Raw genomic sequence first — 8,923 nt, 5'->3', positions numbered from 1 at the left:
TTACCTGTCACTAATTGTTCTGGAATACTGAAATGAGCAAAAGTGCACTTCAGTTTCTCTGTAAAACTGCAAAGACATGTGCTGCAGCTTTGTTCCTCTTTTAGATGTGGAGCCAGATTTCCCCACCGCTTTGCAACTGGTACAGTCACTTACACCTTACATTTACACAGATGTAAAATACCACCAAATCAGAATGATAACATTTTATTCCACCTTCACACAGTGTACAAGATGACACAAGTCAGTGGGCCATAACTGAAATTACTTCAGAAAATCCCTGAAGATATGTGCCTGACTTAGTTTTTACTCACCCCTTTTTGCCTGAGCCTTGGTTTACACTACAGGGTTAGGTCGAATTTAGCCACATTAGGTCGGTTTTAAAATGGATGCGTCCACACAACCAAACCCGTTCCGTCGACTTAAAGGGCTCTTAAAATCGACTTCTGTACTCCTCCCTGGTGAGGGGAGTAGCGGTAAACCTTGCTGGGTCAAATTTGGGATAGTGCAGACGCAAATCGATGGTATTGGCCTCCAGGAGCTATCCCAGAGTGCTCCAATGTGACCGATCTGGACAGCACTTTGAACTCTGATGCACTAGCCAGGTACATAGGAAAAGCCCTGGGAACTTTTGAATTTCATTTCCTGTTTGGCCAGCATGGCGAGCTCAGCAGCACAGGTGACCATGCAGTCCCCCCAGAATCGCAAACGAGCTCCAATCTGAACGGGATTGAACAGTTCTGAACTGAACGGGAGACAATGGGTCTGATTGCTGTATGGGGAGAAGAATCTGTGCAAGTCGAACTCCAATCAAAAAGAAGAAATGCAAATATATTTGCCAAAATCTCACAGGGCATGTTGGAGAGAGGCTACAACAGGAACACACAGCAGTGCTGCATGAAAGTTAAGGAGCTCAGGCAAGCCTACCAAAAGACAAAGGAGGCAAATGGTCGCTCCGGGTCAGACCCCCATACATGCCACTTCTATGATCAGCTGCATGGCATTCTAGGAGGGGACCCTAGCATTACCCCACCACTGTCCATGGACACCTGCAAGGGGGGGATTTCATGCAAGAAAGAGGAGGATTTTGTGGATGAGAAAGAGGAGGAGGAGAATGCGCAGCAGGCAAGCGGTGAATTCGTTCTCCCTGGCAGCCAGGACCTTTTCATCACCCTGGAGCCAATACCCTCCCAAGACGGGATCCCGACCCTGAAGCCGGAGAAGACAGCTTTGGTGAGTGCACATTTGTCATTACGTTACAGGGTTTAAAAGTGACAGTGTTTAATGTTTGATTTACCCCATTCATGCTGGGCTGTTTGCGCTTAGCTAAAAGTGATCATCCCAGAGAATAGCCACACGGTGGGTGGGGGGATGTGTGTGCTGCACATCCACCCGAACACTGCAGCCCCTCCTTTTTAAATGTGAAACCCAACTCATTGCTTGCTATGGGAAAGGATGGCACTGCAGTTTGAAACCATTCCCACATGTTAGGCATAGGAAGCCAACCCTCCATACCCTGTGCATTACCATGGCTGCCTGGAAACCGAATTCTGTTGCCCTGCCATATGTGATGTGTTACCATACCGGCAGGCTCTCAATATAAAAGGCAAAATGCAACCTTGTACCTAAAGCACATGTACTGTCTGCTGTGAATTGCTTGATTCACAGTGAAAGAGTCTCTCTTTTGTTCTCAGAAATGCATCATCATAAATTTTACTCTCCCTTTTTATCTCTTCCCCCCCCCACAGGTGCAAATGTTTCTAGGCTCCCCCTATCATCTCAGTCCCTGTGGTTATTGCAGATTAGAAGGTGAAAAAAACCGCACTCGCAATGACATGTTTTCCGAGCTCATGCAGTCCTCCCGCACTGATAGGGCACAGCTTAATGCATGGAGGTATTCAGTGTTCGAGGCCAGGAAAGCATTAAGTGAGCGCAAAGAGCAGAGGCAGGAGGTGATGGTGAGGCTAATGGGGGAGCAAACGGACATAATGAAGCATCTGGCGGAGCTCCAGGAAAGCCAAGAGGAGCACAGACTCCCGCTGCATCCATTGTATAACCGCCTGACCTCCTCCCCAAGTTCTACATCCTCCTCACCCAGATGCCCAAGAACGCTGGGGCGGGAGGCTCCAGTCACCCAGCCACTGCACTCCAGAGGATGTCCCAAGCAGCAGAAGGCTGTCATTCAAACAGTTTGATTTGTACTGTGGCTACAAAAAGCAACGAGGCCTTGTCCTTCCCTTCTCCCGCACCCCATCCCAACCCACCCCACCCCACCCCACCCGGGCTACCTTGTCAGTTATCTCTTTTTTTTTTTAATTAATAAAGAAAGAATGCATGGTTTCAAAACAATAGTTACTTTATTTCGAAGGGGGGAGGGAGGGTGGTTTGGTTACAGGGAATTAAAATCAACCAAGGTAGGTGGGTTTGCATCAAGGAGAACACACACAACCGTCACACCGGAGCCTGGCCAGTCATGAAACTGGTTTTCAAAGCCTCTCTGATGCGCAGTGCGCCTAGCTATGCTCTTCTAATCGCCCTGATGTCTGGCTGCTCAAAATCGAGTGTCAGGCGATTTGCCTCAACCTCCCACCATAAACATCTTCCCCCTTACTCTCACAGATATTATGGAGCACACAGCAAGCAGCAATAACAATGGGAATGTAGGTTGTGCTGAGGTCTGACCTAGTCAGCAAACAGCACCAGCAAGCTTTTAAACATCCAAAGGCACATTCTACCACCATTCTGCACTTGCTAGCCTATAATTGAACTGCTCCTTATTGCTGTCATAGATTCATAGATTCATAGATACTAAGGTCAGAAGGGACCACTCTGATCATCTAGTCCGACCTCCTGCACAGCGCAGGCCACAGAATGTCACCCACCACTCCTATGAAAAACCTCACCCATGTCTGAGCTATTGAAGTCCTCAAATCATGGTTCAAAACTTCAAGGAGCAGAGAAGCCTCCCTCCAGTCAACCATGCCCCATGCTACAGAGGAAGGCGAAAAACCTCCAGGGCCTCTCCAATCTGCCCTGGAGGAAAATTCCTTCCCGACCCCAAATATGGCAATCAGCTAAACCCTGAGCATATGGGCAAGATTCACCAGCCAGATACCCAGGAAAGAATTTTCTATAGTAACTCAGATCCCATCCATCTAATATCCCATCTCAGGGGATTTGGCCTATTTACCCTGAATATTTAAAGATCAGTTACTTACCAAAATCCCATTATCCCATCATACCATCTCCTCCATAAACTTATTGAGTAGAATCTTAAAACCAGATAGATCTTTTGCCCCCACTGCTTCCCTTGGAAGGTTATTCCAAAACTTCACTCCTCTGATGGTTAAAAACCTTCATCTGATTTCAAGTCTAAACTTCCTTGTGGCCAGTTTATACCCATTTGTTCTTGTGTCCACATTGGTGCTGAGCTTAAATAATTCCTCTCCCTCTCCTATATTTATCCCTCTGATATATTTATAGAGAGCAATCATATCTCCCCTCAACCTTCTTTTAGTTAGGCTAAACAAGCCAAGCTCCTTAAGTCTCCTTTCATAAGACAAGTTTTCCATTCCTCGGATCATCCTAGTAGCCCTTCTCTGTACCTGCTCCAGTTTGAATTCATCCTTTTTAAACATGGGAGACCAGAACTGCACACAGTATTCTAGGTGAGGTCTCACCAGTGCCTTGTATAACGGTACTAAAACCTCCTTATCCCTACTGGAAATGCCTCTCCTGATGCATCCCAAAACCGCATTAGCTTTTTTCACAGCCATATCACATTGGCAGCTCATAGTCATCCTATGATCAACCAATACTCCAAGGTCCTTCTCCTCTTCCGTTACTTCTAATTGATGCGTCCCCAGCTTATAACTAAAATTCTTGTTATTAATCCCTAAATGCATAACCTTACACTTCTCACTATTAAATTTCATCCTATTACTATTACTCCAGTTTACAAGGTCATCCAGATCCTCCTGTATAATATCCCGATCCTTCTCCGAATTGGCAATACCTCCCAGCTTTGTATCATCTGCAAACTTTATTAGCACACTCCCACTTTTTGTGCCAAGGTCAGTAACAAAAAGATTAAATAAGATTGGTCCCAAAACCGATCCCTGAGGAACTCCACTGGTAACCTCCCTCCAACCTGACAGTTCGCCTTTCAGTAGGACCCGTTGCAGTCTCCCCTTTAACCAATTCCTTATCCACCTTCTGATGTTCATATTGATCCCCATCTTCTCCAATTCAACTAATAATTCCCCATGTGGCACGGTATCAAATGCCTTACTGAAATCTAGGTAAATTAGATCCACTGCATTTCCTTTATCTAAAAAATCTGTTACTTTTTCAAAAAAGGAGATTAGGTTGGTTTGGCACGATCTACCTTTTGTAAAACCATGTTGTATTTTGTCCCATTTACCATTGACTTCAATGTCCTTAACTAATTTCTCCTTCAAAATTTTTTCCAGGACCTTGCATACTACAGATGTCAAACTAACTGGCCTGTAGTTACCTGGATCACTTTTTTTTCCTTTCTTAAAAATAGGAACTATATTAGCAATTCTCCAATCATTCGGTACTATTCCTGAGTTTACAGATTCATTAAAAATTCTTGCTAATGGGCTTGCAATTTCAGGTGCCAATTCCTTTAATATTCTTGGATGAAGATTATCTGGGCCCCCCGATTTAGTCCCATTAAGCTGTTTCAGTTTCGCTTCTACCTCTGATATGGTAATATCTACCTCTATATCCTCCTTCCCATTTGTCATGCTACCATTATCCCCAAGATCCTCTTTAGCCTTATTAAAGACTGAGGCAAAGTATTTGTTTAGATATTGGGCCATGCCTAGATTATCTTTAACCTCCACTCCATCCTCAGTGTTAAGCGGCCCCACTTCTTCCTTTTTAGTTTTCTTCTTATTTATATGGCTATAGAACCTTTTACTATTGGTTTTAATTCCCTTTGCAAGGTCCAACTCTACTCGACTTTTAGCCTCTCTGACTTTATCCCTACATCTTCTGACCTCAATTAGGTAGGTTTCCTTGCTGATCCCTCCCATCTTCCACTCCCTGTATGCTTTCTGCTTCTTCATAATCACCTCTCTAAGATGCTTGCTCATCCAGCTTGGTCTACAACTCCTTCCTATGAATTTTTTCCCCTTTCTTGGGATACAGGCTTCCGATAGCTTCTGCAGTTTTGATTTAAAGTAATCCCAGGCCTCAACTGCCTTTAGATCCATAAGTTCTTCAGTCCAATCCACTTCCCTAACTAATTGCCTTAATTTTTGAAAGTCAGCCCTTTTGAAATCAAAAACCCTAGTTGCAGATTTATTTTTGTTAATCCTTCCATTTAGTTTGAACTGAATTAGCTCATGATCACTTGAGCCAAGATTGTCCCCTACAACCATTTCTTCTATGAGGTCCTCGCTACTCACCAAAATTAAATCTAAAATGGCATCCCCTCTAGTCGGTCCAGGCTGCCTGCGTAAGGCTTCATGAGCCATGGGAGCAAGGGATAGGTTGGGTCCCCAAGGATAATTATAGGCATTTCAACATCCCCAATGGTAATTTTGTGGTCTGGGAAGTAAGTCCCTTCTTGCAGCTGCTCGAATAGTCCGGAGTTCCTAAATATGAAAGCATCATGCACCTTTCCCGGCCATCCCATGTTGATGTCAGTGAAACGTCCCTCGTGATCCACCAGTGCTTGCAGCACCATTGAGAAGTACTCCTTGCGGTTTATGTACTGGTTGGCAAGGTGGTCCAATGCCAAGATGGGGATATGCATTCCGTCTATCACCCCACCACAGTTAGTGAACCCCATCCCCAAAGCCATCCACTATAACCTGCACATTTCCCAGAGTCACTATCCTTAATAACAAAACGTCAGTGATTGCATTGGCTACTTGGATCACAGCAGCCCACACAGTAGAATTGCCCACTCCAAATTGATTCCTGACTGACCGGTAGCAAGGGACGTTGCAAGCTTCCACAGGGCTATCGCCACTCACTTCTCAACTGTCAGGGAAGCTCTCATCTTGGTATTGCTGTGCTTCAGGGTGAGGGAAAGCAACTCACAGAGTTCCAGGAAAGTGGCCTTACGCATGCGAAAGTTTCGCAGCCACTGTGAATCATCCCATACCTGCAACACTACATGGTCCCACCAGTCTGTGCTTGTTTACCTGGCCCAGAATCAGTGTTCCACTGTATCAACCAGCCCCACTGCCACTATGATGTCCCAATTGCCACAGCCCATGCTTTCAGGAACGTCTGTGTCTATGTCCTCATCAAAATCCTCCTTGTGCTGGCGGTGAGGTGAGCGAGCTCAATGTTTGCCATGGTATGGCGTCTTCAGGAGAGCAGAGCAAAGTTGCTGCAGAAGCAGTGGATGATGATAGTTAGCAGCACCCAGGAGGACCAGAACGGATCCCCTGAGCTGCAGGAGAGCAGAATTGCAATGGAAGTGGTGGATGACAACGGTTAGCAGACCTATTGCACTGTCTGCTGACAACAGCACCCAGGACACAACAGCCGCGGTGACGGTGAGCTGAGCTGAGTGGGCTCAATGCTTGCTGTGGTAAGGCGTCTACATGGAAAAAAGGCATGAAACGATTGTCTGCTGTTGCTTTCACAGAGGGAGGGGCAACTGACGACATGTACCAAAAACCACCCGCGACAGTGTTTTTGCCCATCAGGCATTGGGAGCTTAACCCGGAATTCCAATGGGCAGCGGAGACTGTGGGAACTGTGGGATAGCTACCCACAGAGCATAGCTCCATAAGTTGATTCTAGCCACAGTAGTGAGGATGCACTCCTCCGACTTAATGCACTTAGTGTGGACATACACAATCAACTATATAAAATTGATTTCTAAAAATCAACTTCTATAAAATCAACCTAATTTCATAGTGTAGACATACCCTGAGTAAGGCAGGATTAAAAAATTGATTAATAAGTTGAGGATTTGCCCCATAGGAGTTTTGGGCTGAGTAAAGACTGAAGTCTGTGTCCACTGAAATCAATGAGAGCTCTGCCTCTGACTCGAATGAGAGCAAGCTTGGTCCCTGAACAGAGACTTCACAATCTGGCCCATCATTAATCAATTGTGTAAGTGCAGATAAAATGAGGATCTAGGGCTTTACCTGTGTTCTTCCAACTTCATTAGATTTATTTTATAGATAGGAATACAGATGCAGAGAGACAAAGCCAAACATCAGTGACACTAACACTGAAAGACAGCAGCAGGTCACAAGGATATTATTACAAAGCAGATAACGTTGGTGGGGGGGGAGAAGCAACTGAAGAAATGTGCAAATGTATGTAACGTGCTAAGATTGAGGACAAAGATGTAATCACCAGATAGTTTTAAAAAGTCAATAAAGACCTTTCAATGGGGATCCAGGTATTATATCCAGGCCAAACAAAGCTATGCATCACAAAACATAGACATGTCTAATTTTTCACAGGCTACTCCTTAATGTCAGAAAATCATGACCATAAATAAATCATTTTCTGGTAACTCATTCCATCACTTTGAAGTTTCTGACATTAATTTCTGTGCTTTGAAATGTTGACATAACTAGAAATTTTGTGATACTAGCTATGATATCCCAAATTAGTCCATCTGATAATTTTAAAGCTAATCAGTGATGTAACTGAAGGAGGCATGGTAACCCAGTTGCGCTTTACAGAAAACAGAAGATCTGCTTTCAGAATGAATCATTGACAGGCTAGTATTCCACTAGTTGATGGACTGGAGGAGTACCTTGATGTAGCTGACACAGCCAGTGGGTACTAGAGGTAAGCTCACAATATATTTAGAGTGGTCTCTAAAGGTCCAGTATCCGGGGGTAGCCATGTTAGTCTGTATCCACACAAACAACAAGGAGTTTGGTGGCACCTTAAAGACTAACAGATTTATTTGGGCATAAGTTTTTGTGGGTAAAACACCACTTCTTCAGATGCATGGAGTGAAAATTACAGGTGCAGGCATTATGTAATGACATATGAAGGGAAGGGAGTTACCTCACAAGTGGAGAACCAGTGTTGACAGGGCCAATTCAATCAGGGTGGATGTAGTCCACTCCCAATAATAGATGAGGAGGTGTCAATTCCAGGAGAGGCAAAGCTGCTTTTGTATTGAGCCAGCCACTCCCAGTCCCTATTCAAGCCCAAATTAAGGGTGTTAAATTTGCACATGAATTTTAGTTCTGCTGTTTCTTTTTGAAGTCTGTTTCTGAAGTTTTTTTGTTCAAGTATAGCTACTTTTAAATCTGTTATAGAATGTCCAGAAAGATTGAAGTATTCTCCTACTGGCTTGTATATGTTACATGTATTTTTTTTTGATATGTTACATACATACAGACTTCAAAGAGAAACAGCAAAACTAAAATTCATTTGTAAATTTAACACCATTAATTTGGGCTTGAATTCCCTTAAAGGATGTGCATGATCAGTGCTGTATATTCCTTACATATTTTCACTGTGCCTCAATTATCTTTAGGACCATGAAGACTGACCTATTTCTGAACCCAGTTTTAAATGTTAACCTGCAGCTAGAATCCCATACTTCTCACTTGTGTTTGGAGCACATACAAATGGCAACATTATCGGACAATGGCAAGATGTAGTTAAAGTGCTGTATTCATCATAGGTTACACTGTCCCAGGAATACAGCATGATACTTAAAATGAGTGCACCCTCCCCCCATGTCATTCAGTGTCAGACTTCAATGGACTTTGTAGCAATGGACCTTTTCTACAGTGAAAATGTCTCCTCAGCAGTAACTGTCATTGCAACACTTCAACACAGATTATTTTAATTTTGACTTGTTTTGTCAAGACCAAAGAAACACAAAGACAGAAAAATTCATCTAGATGATCATTCATCAGCAGTAAATTTGTTGTTCAAGCCATTTAGGTCTTGT

Source organism: Dermochelys coriacea, chromosome 1, assembly GCF_009764565.3.
Source record: "Dermochelys coriacea isolate rDerCor1 chromosome 1, rDerCor1.pri.v4, whole genome shotgun sequence".
Lineage (NCBI taxonomy): Eukaryota > Metazoa > Chordata > Testudines > Dermochelyidae > Dermochelys > Dermochelys coriacea.
Note: the sequence above shows the minus strand (reverse complement) of the source record.